Source organism: Photinus pyralis, unplaced genomic scaffold (genome assembly GCF_008802855.1).
Source record: "Photinus pyralis isolate 1611_PpyrPB1 unplaced genomic scaffold, Ppyr1.3 Ppyr1.4_LG1, whole genome shotgun sequence".
Classification (NCBI taxonomy): Eukaryota; Metazoa; Arthropoda; class Insecta; order Coleoptera; family Lampyridae; genus Photinus; species Photinus pyralis.
Genome location: NW_022170249.1, coordinates 54,534,538 through 54,545,353, shown reverse-complemented (window position 1 = coordinate 54,545,353; position 10,816 = coordinate 54,534,538). Strand labels below are relative to the sequence as shown.

The window sequence follows — 10,816 nt, the reverse complement described above, 5'->3', positions numbered from 1 at the left end:
GCGATACCTTGCAATTGAATATCCTCATAAAACCTCACACTTGCTGGTCTAGTAATAGTAGGTCGCATTCTATAAGCATTTTTATCCACACTGAAAATTATGCTATTAGGGTAACGGGGTAATGACAGTAGTTTAGCCATGTAACAGTAAGTTAACTGTTTTCTTCTCGTATCAAGTGGTGAAATTCCAGATTCGCAATGTAAGCTGGCTACCGGACTCGTAGGAAATGCTCCTATACAATACCTTATAGCAGCATGCTGCACAGGATCTAATATTGTCAGTAACGTTTTACGTGCCGACGAATAGGCAATGCTACCATAATCCATTTGGGATCTTATGAGCGCTTGATAAATTCGAATAAGGCAGTTAGCATCTGCACCCCATTGTTATACGCTAATACTTTAGTAGTTGAGTACTGATTGACGCATTTAGTTTCAAGTGCTCTAAATGATTCTCCAACGCATTGTGTTTTTTCGTGTGAAAAACTTAAACCTATATTTTCGGCATTCCCAACAATTTGATTGATTACAGGTTGTAGTTTGCGAGTTATTTCTCCTACCGTTTTCCCTGATGTGAAGATGGCTATGTCGTCAACGTACATGCATTTAGAAATGTTTTCTGGTGTATTAGAGCATATGTCATTTATTGCTATAGCAAATAGAGTACAACTGAGAGTCGATCCCTGAGGAACTCCATTCTCCAAAAGCTTATCATCGGAGAACTTATCACCAACTCTTACACGGAAACGCCTGTTTGTTAGGAAGGACTTCACTAACAATGGTAAGTTACCTCTCAAGTTATATTGGTACATTTTTTCTATTATGCCATACCTCCATGTCATATCATACGCGCCCTTCACATCAAAGAAAACAGCCACCAGATGTTCTCTTTTGCGGAATGCCTCTTGTATGCAGTGCTCTAAAAGAATCAGATGGTCGGTGGTAGATCGGTGTTTCCTGAAACCAGCCTGATATGGCACTAGGAAGTTGTTTTTCTCCAAATACCACTGTAATCGATTATTTAGCATCCTCTCCATGATTTTACCCATGCAACACGTCAAACTGATTGGTCGATAACTAGTTGCAGACAATGGATTTTTTTTGGGTTTTAAGATTGGTATCACCACTGCTTCTTTCCATTCATCTGGGTAAGTACCCTCTGCCCATAATTTGTTATACAGATACAGTAACGATTCTTTCATTTCAGGCGTCAGATTCTTCAGCATCTCGTTTGCTATCTGGTCAGGTCCAGGTGCTGTGTTCCTGGCCTTTTGTAAAGCAAACTCCATCTCCAGCATTGTAAAAGGTAGGTTGTATACAAGATTATCGGATGTATAGAATGGTAGTTCAACCTCTCTTTGATTTTTTGTTTCAGAAAAGGTGGGGGGATAGTTTCCGGAGCTACTAACTACTGCAAACTGATTGGCCAAAGCGTTCGCGATTTCTTCTGGTTTTTCCAAGACTAGGTCTTGTGTTTGTAATGAATGTATACCTTGACTTTTATATTTGCCACATATGGATCTTATTTTTTTCCAGGTATCGCCCACATCAGCATTTGCATTGATAGTTGACGTATATTTAATCCAACTTTGACGCTTACTCTCAAATACGACTCGTCTGCTTATTGCTCTCGCTCGTTTGAAGTTGATATGGTTTTCAACGGTAGGTTGCCTTTGGTAGAGTCTAAATGCAACACTCTTGTTTCTGATGGCTACTTTTACATCCTGATTCCACCATGGAATGGGTCTCTTCACAGGCTTGTTTCCAGTCTTTGGTATGCTCTTCATCGCTGCAACCAATATAGTCTTGATAAGAAGGAAAATACTGTTGTGGAAGTAGGTAATGAAAACTTCTTCCAAATTATACGTCATTTATTAGTACCCCTAGCAGGATTAAAGTTGTAAGAATTTATTATTGTAGAGAAATTGGTTCCCCTCCCCTCCATTATAAAATTGACCCCGTTTTAGATCTTCGTCAAAACATTTATTGCACAGTGTTTTAGGAAAGTGGAAATTTAATGGTTACTCTTTTCATAGTTTCATTTGGGTGTAGCCGAGGGTGTAGCTTTCTCAATACGCATAATTATGCTGCAAATTGCATCAAGGTTAGGGTAGAGGTATAGCTATTATATCTATCTTTCAGCAATTATACCGCTGATGGTAATACGACTAATACGTATATCGTTCGTTTACTTAAGGTAAGAGCGCTATAGTTGAAGTTTTTATAAAGCAACGATTCAAACTTGGTGGTTGTAAGTTCTGGAATAATTCCAGTTAAATACAAAAGCAAGTACAAATGAAAATAAGCTACACACCCACTGCACCCACCGACCTTATTTTTATGTCATAATTCAAAAATGGCAATAATAAAAACATACTTACCGACATGATATTATAATATACAATGAAGTATGCACTGCCCAAGTTGAAACAAATTCAAAAATAGTTCACTTTTACTAAAAAAAACGTCGTGCACCGCTTGTAAACAAATTGCAAACGGAAATGATTCATCAAGTTCAAGTCGATGCAAACCGGTCGCACTTGCCACTCTCCGCATGTCACTGACTATCACGTGATGGTTTGTCGTTCCCGATTGTGAAAACAGGTGTTACATATTTTGGGCATAAATTTTGCGTCTATGAGACGTAACTGTTTTGTTCGATCACGCACAGAAAAATCGTATAAGTTATGAATCAATTGTGTTTTGTTCACCTCTATTATGTGCAACATGTACGTAAATGAAACATTTTACAATAAATAAGTAATTTGCAACAAACGCGTATCTAATAAACGTTAACGCCTTACGTGTAGGGTACGCAACAAACATGTACCATTAAATGTAGCCGATGCATATATTGAATGAATCCAGTTACACTCTTTTTGGGTATTTTTTATGAAACATATTTCAGGGTAAATTTTTATGTTTTACCTAATGCATTTTAAACGTAATCAATGCGCAACATTCAAACGTACCAATGTAGACATGTTTGCGACAAAATGGTACGTAACAAATACGTTCTGTGTTTGCTGGGTGAGTAAGGTTAATGAGGTTACTTTAAATTAGTGCGGTTATGTTTATATTTGGATGTGTTAAGGCGGTTGCACATCAAACGTAAACGAAATCATAAANGAAAAGGGCACTGTGAATTTTGAATCGATTCGATTCAAATTTTGGCATTGCGTATTATATGGTTAAAGCTATGCCCATATTGAATTTCATGCAATTCAGTTCATAACTAACGGAGATGTAAAAGCGATCGAACATTTCTAACAAAGTTACCGTTCACACGGACAGATAGATGAACAGACAGACAAAGGAACAGACGGACAGACCAACCGGCAGGCGACAGATAGCAATGCAAAATTATAAACGATCTCTAGGATCGTTAATAAACGGCAAAAGTGTAAAATTATGGAACATGTAAAAAACGGTTTTTTTGTTTTTTTACAATAACTTTTTTTGTAAGCGGTACAGAAAAAATTCCTTCCTTGGTACAAGACTCGACACCATAACGAACCAAATAGCGAAAAAAGTAGAACAATAGCTCCTAAGATAAAGAACTAGTAGCGTCGCAAAACGAGCGGACGGACGGACGGACGGACAAAGTGGCCACAATAGCGCATTTTTTTTTATTTTTGTGGGAATGCGCTAAAAAGGCAGATTCTTACAAAATGTATTTACGATTTCGCGACGCCAACTGGAAATCCCTAACCCAATCGATTACAAATCTGTGAACGACGCGGTAACTACTTTTTATGAAATTGTATACAAGATGTTTTATGAATGCGTCCCAAAAGTAACTTATTATTATTATTATTATCCCTCTCTTGTTTTGGGCCCTCAACAGGCTTGCGCCCAATTACAGAGTGACCCGCATAATGCTATTCAGAGGTGCCTCTGCAGAAGGTCTTAAGTTGGTCTATACTACTCCGGTATTTACCTTACGAATTAAGAAAACTGCAGGAAAACCTAATTCGGAGTAGCCGGTAGAATGCTCGGAACTGGTCTAAGGTAATTTCCATCTCCGCCACAGATAAAAAATTCACCTCAACCCAGGCTCGAACACCCGACCTCCGGATTTATAACCCAATGCTCTACCACTGAGCCATTAATCCGATCAGGATATAACCTTGTATTTGGGGTTGTAAGGATGTGCCGGTGCTCCAGATAAGCGGGAACTGGGTCTCGTGGGTTGGGGTTCTCTTGGTTTTTAATTTGGGCGCCAACCTGCCTGATATCTGCTTAGTGATTACCCAATCGGCAGGTAAATCGGGCAAGACAATAAAACATCAATCCTACAACTAGCATGAGAGATAAGTATACTGCAGTTAATAGATAACGGTAAGTATTTACAGTAATTATTTGGTTAATTATAATTCTTTAAAGGTAATTAGGTACCTCTAGCGAATGACCATTCACTCTCACATTTGTCTTAACGAAAATATAAGTATCACAGTGATAACATCACACATATAATTAAGATTACTTTTATTCTACTTGCAGGATGGACGGCGATTTGTAATTTATTTTTTTTTTTTTTTTTTTTTTTGCCTTTATTATTTTATTAATTAAAATTATCATGTCTAACAATAATGTAAGTGATATGGATTATGTTGTGGAAAAGTATTGGCTTATCTGTTTTGATGTTTCCAGGTACGCTAAACGGAAATGGCTGACCTCCTCCGATAAGGCGCTGCAAGGCCTTTTAGTCCAAGAGCCCAGTAGGAAAGTATACCTTGAACGCCCGGACGATTCTAATAATTTTCATTGGATTCGCCATAAAAAGTTGTATTAGAATCGACTTCGCCCCTTATTTTTGGAAAATGTACTTTAAGGCGGAAACACATTACTGTCACGTCACGTGAGCTGACGTGCTATCACACAAACTCACGTTACCTGCGCAATATGTGCAACTCCACTGACGTATAGAAGTTTATGACGTTTATGTATTTAGAATCATACTACTGTCACCTCACGCATTCACGACGTGCTGTTCTGATCTCGCATGATATCACGCCTCCGATATCCCGCAAAATTACATTTTGTAGTAGAACGTGACATCACGTCAAGTGTTTTCCGAAGTGGTTTCGTCAAGAAAAGATGGACGAACATTTAATTGAACTGGTGAGACAGCACGAAGGGCTATACAATCACTCCTCTGCCGAGTACCGGGATCAGAGGGTTCGACAAGAAGCTTGGGAGGAAATTGGTAGAATCTTAATTCAATATTTCGTGGACTAATTGACGAAATTCCCCCACTTCTTCTCTTCGATGATTTATGTGGTGAATCCAAACAATGCGCTGTATTCCATTAGCCAGTATAAAAGCAGCCACGTATTTTCTATATCCTCTTCCTCGTCTAAAGAACTTGACGAAGAAGAATCTCTACTTTGCTTCATCGCTACTAATGACTAAATGCAAATCTTAAATTGCAACGACAGCTACCGCGCGACACCGTGAGCGCACACAAGTGTGTCTCCTAGCGTGACATCACGTGAAGGTATGCTTGACGTGATAGCACGTGACGTGACAGTAATGTGTTTCCGCCTTTATTGTCCCGGACGTTCAGGAAGAGTACTAAAGGGTGCATATGGATGAGTTTTATCGGAAAAAGTCACGGTGCCGGGGCGCAACTTGCCGCAACCCTTGGCACCGCGACTACAAATGGGGTGGTAAATCGTACCAAACTACCTTTTTCTCCCGGACCAAAATGACCTATATGAAATATGTAGCTTGCGATTATACGAATATAAAAAACCAACNTTCGCGCGCGCCCGGATTCCATCGACGGTGCCGAGGACTTCCGGCATCCTGAGAGTCGGCACCGTTGGTTTTTTATATTCGTATAATCGCAAGCTACATATTTCATATAAGTCATTTTGGTCCGGGAGAAAAAGGTAGTTTAGTACGATTTACCACCCCATTTGTAGTCACGGTGCCAAGGGTTGCGGCAAGTTGCGCCCCGGCACCGTGACTTTTTCCGATAAAACTCATCCATATGCACCCTTTAGTACTCTTCCTGAACGTCCGGGACAATAAAGTACATTTTCCAAAAATAAGGGGCGAAGTTAATTTTTTTTAAATTGCTTTCGGCAGGATTTTCGCCGGCACCGTTGTCGATTCTAATACAACTTTTTATGGCGAATCCAATGAAAATTATTAGAATCGTCCGGGCGTTCAAGGTATACTTTCCTACTGGGCTCTTGGACTATTTGTGCGAAACTGATATTGCGATACATCTTGCAATTACTCTCCTTAATTACCCTTTTTGGAAATGATGACGGTAGCTAGCAGGATGCAACCCCTGGACTGCATGAAGCGGCAGATAAAAAGATCAACTGTTAGAGCCTTTTAGTTTTTGGGCGGCTCTAATAGATAACTTAGGATTCTCCTAATACGATTATTATTTGCAGGTACATATATTTACTTTGACGAATTTGATCTTTTAGGGATTACAATATCTACGCCATACAGAATTTGGATATTAATATTAATACGTAATAATTTGGCTTCGATGATAGCGTTTACTTCGTTCGCTCTCTACCGCATACCCATTTAACGTCTCCGCGCGCGTTTCCCCTACCTTTATATTTAAATATCGCCAAACTAACAATGCCGCGAATTTTGAATGTTACAAGGATCACAAACAAGTACCTCATTTGGTTTGATTTAGCTATTATCAAGACAATTAAATTGAAGAATAAACATCGCACACGAGGCAAATCGAAAGAATTTACGGAAGACCGAAAGGAAATTGCACTTAACCAGTATACAAGAAAGTGAGTTACTAGAAGCAATCAAAGTCCTAAAACCACGTGCAGCTAGAGGGGAAGACGGGATCCCTCCATACGTATTGAAAGGATGCGCACATAGCCTCGTAACCTCCCTGTTGCATCTATGCAACTTGGCACTCCACTTTTCCCTCAGTTTGGAAATGCACTAGAATTACCCCGATCCATAAAAGTGGCAGCAAGAAACTAATCGAAAATTACCGCCCAATAGCTCATCCCTGCAGAAAAACAAAACAAGCGTTTGTGCGTGAAACGAAATCCTTTATAGGACTGTTGGTACTTAGTGGATATATTCAATTACCCAGACGTCGTATGTATTGGGAATGCGAGAAAGACGCCCATAATGAATTAGCAGCAAACGCGATATCACGAGACCGTTTCCAATTTATAATGAGCCACATTCATTTGTCAGATAACAATAAGTTGGACCCAACCGAACATAGATAGCGCACTGCAATATATAAACGGAGGGCACCGTAAGCGCATGCAAGTCTTTGAATAACTGTCTACATGAATAGCCGTAAGGTTTGGAACACTTTGTTCGTAGCATTCTCTTCTGTATGATGCTGAGGACGCTGTTGAGCTTCTAGCTATTTCCCCAGAGTACCACACCATAAGAAACTAGACAGTGTACGGGGGCATAATAATAATTAAGTGATATTCTCTGACCGAATGACGGATGCGCTATAGCACGTAACATTTTTGTGACAAAATATTACACAAATAAAGTGAAACTGAACAGGGGTTGCAATTGGAAAATGTTGGGGTTATTGCTCCCTCAGAAAACTCCCCGTTGTATATATGTTTTAAACCATCTAAAATGTAGCCGTAGCCTTTTATTGATCCTCAAACTTTTAGACTTTCTTCTGTAGTTATTTGAAACTTATAGCTCTGTTTCGCGACTTTTGGGAAACCCTGTAGAATTATAAATTAATTTATAGTTTGCCGTACATACATTAGTTTTTTATTAGGTGTCGCCCGCAGAACGGGACGAAATTGCAGGAACAACAGTCGGACAATTTGGCAATCCTGTATATGAAATGGAGTCCAAGGACCGATTAACAGCATCCAACTTTGGAACCGTTATAAAAAGAAAATTGTGGACTAGTTGCCACAATTTGGTCAAAACAATTCTTTATCCAAGGTCATTTTTCTCACCTGTTATTGAATTTGGAAAGAAAAGAGAAAAATTGCTATTGAGATGTTCAGCAAGCAATATGGAACCAGCTGGATTATATGTTGACTTCGATCATGGATTTCTTGGTGCAAGTCCCGATGGTATTCTAACGCTATGAAATTTGAAACGTAATTAATTATATTCACGATATTACATGTTGTAGGGCTTGTTGGAAGTACTCACTTGGTGGAAGTAAAGTGTTTATACAGTGTACATAAATCGGGCAAGACTTTGGAAGAAGCTGCCAAATCTGAAACATCTTTGTGCTTATCGGTGACAGATGGGAAAGTGCAACTGAAACGTAATCATAAATATTTCTACCAGGTGAGTTAATGTTGTGCTTACATTGTCCGATTTGATTCATTTTTTAGATTCAGGGGCAATTAAATATTTGCCAAAGGGAAGCATGCTATTTTGTCGTGTTACATTAACGATGACAAACCCCTCCATGTGGAAATAATTGAAATAGACAACAATCTTTGGAACAATGAAATGCTTCCAAAATTAACTAATTCAATTTTTCAGATTTTATTTTTTTTTCGCATATTGGTTATGCAATTTTTGCAGATTATTGCATATCAATGGAAAGCTTATAAAATTTTCTCTTTCAAAGTAATCACATCTTCAGAAAAATACACTTTTGCTGAGTGAGAAGTCAGACAAAACTGATAATATTTTGGAGGTTTTGTGTAAATATCTTTTAACTCGACCAACAGCCGACGTCTAAACTACATGGATCTAATAGTTTTTTTTATTCCGCGTAATTTGATAAGGTACCTCGAAAACTAAGCGCCTTTTCTGGAGTCTGCTTTCGCACTATAAATATGCAATGCATCGACTTCAATTCAATGTATACAAATAGAAAAACACAAATAAAACGCAAGAACTCAGTTGCGAAGCTAATTAGAAACGGATACATTTATAGTTTATATACAAATTACTTCACTAATTTTCCAGGAATAAAGAGGTCGGGGTACTTTCGAATGTAAAATTAATTAATTTCAACTGAAAACGGAATAAATTTCCATTTGACGTAGCGCTCTTTCAAAAATGGTAATCAATCCAAGTGGTAAACAAAAGAGCATATTTAGTTCGTAGACGTAAAACTTTGATCAAAGCAAGATAACGTTGAATCTAATTTAAAAATATTTTGCGAGTTATAATAATGCAAACTTCCATAAACGTTCTCTTAAAAAGGTTTGTTTTGCTAAAAGTAATTTTAGCAGTTAATTTGAGTGGAAATGTATTCAGATTTCCCACGTCACGTCCTGCATCACTTATGAAAATTCATATTCTCCAACCTAAAATAAACATTTTAACCTGTGAAATTTCTTTAATTATTTTTTATCGCGTTATTAAAATAGGTTTTCGGTGTATTTTACCTACATTATACATACTTCAGCAACATGGCAAACGTTGTTGTTTGGTAGTGATTAATTATATTAGAGTTGGCGAAACCGAGTGTACCATAATTGCGTTGCTTCTAGTTTGTACAGAGTACGCGCAAACTGTATGACAGAAATTTGAATTAATGACTCGCTTTTTCACAATTATTTCCCCATTTTGTTAGAAATAACTTTATGGAGAAATACAACGTAATTAGAAAAACATTTTATTTTTGCCGCCGTGTATTTTTTTAATTAAATACCGAGACGTACTAATTAAATGCTACCGAATTAGGCTGTTGAATTTTACTCCATTTTACTGGAATCCGTCATCATAATCCTCTCATTGTGCAAAGCCCAAATATCAAAGCCGCACATGATTAGAATTTCGAGGCGTTTAATAATTAATTAATTTAATAATTAGGGTAAAAGTACGTTCAGATGTAATTGAATTAATTCATATATGGGAGTGTTTTAATACATGCCCCAACAGGTATAATGCCGCATCTATACTAACATATTAGTCGCAGGTTAATCACTATCCAAAAGAGCGAATCTTTATCATGGCAATAAAAAAAAATTGGATGTAAGAATCTGAAACTAATGGAAATTATATATATGTTAACAGTTCAGTTATTTCACTTGAAGACGATGATGAACATTTATTTTGTAAAGTGCCTAGAAACGAAAATCCTTGATAAAATCTGCCTGTAAATTTTAACTCTGAACATACAAATCTCCTATGTTCAATTCTTAAACATACATGTCAAATACCCCTTAAGATATGCAACCAATTTTACCTACTTACATCTTTTTCAAATAATGTTCAATAAACATCAATATCTGAATTATTTAAGACGATTAATTATATTCTTATTAAAATATACATAAAAGAAGAAAAAAATGGAAATGTTACACATTCGGTTTCTATAATCTTCATTAATGTCCCCCGTAGAGGGTCTTATGATATGCCTAGAATCGAGTGCTCTTATGCACCTTGGGAAGCGACAGATGTTGAAAAATCCTTGTCTTTCTTTCTAGGATTTAATTTGAGTTCAACTAGCTCTCGGAAGTCTTCCAACTTATTTACAATTTGAGGTCTCAATCACCGAAAAATATTGCAAAAGTGAAAACCTTCCTTGAACCGGCAGAAACGGCAAATCAAGCTGATCTTTGTTTAAAACATGAATCGGAGTTCGTACAACGTCCCAAAGAAAATTGATCCGAGATCACGCTTGATCTGAAGATCAAATCGTTCGTACAACGCACCCTCAGTTCTTTTTGTTTACACTGCTGGTGAGTAGCATAACTGTCAGGCATATCAATGCATTGACTTGTACATTTAAAAATTGAACGTAGGAAATTTTTATTTTCATTGTTAAAATTTATGCACTGTATTCAAGGACTAAATCACTCCGTAAAAAGCTTTACGTATGCAACAATTGTGCAATAATGGCGTATGTT

General features: G+C 37.5%; 1 long non-coding RNA gene and 1 pseudogene across 2 annotated transcripts; both read left to right on the top strand.

Moving 5' to 3' along the window:
• Positions 1 to 1,077: 1,077 nt before the first annotated feature.
• On the top strand, positions 1,078 to 1,788 carry LOC116159628. Of its 2 annotated transcripts, XR_004143019.1 has the most exons (4): positions 1,078 to 1,147; positions 1,207 to 1,305; positions 1,375 to 1,485; positions 1,536 to 1,788. It is a non-coding gene; the product is annotated as an uncharacterized LOC116159628 (long non-coding RNA). The 2 variants fall into 2 exon arrangements; XR_004143018.1 differs by having other exon boundaries at positions 1,375 to 1,546.
• A 6,219-nt stretch (positions 1,789 to 8,007) lies between these two features.
• Positions 8,008 to 8,694, top strand: LOC116163075 (annotated as a pseudogene).
• Positions 8,695 to 10,816: the final 2,122 nt, after the last annotated feature.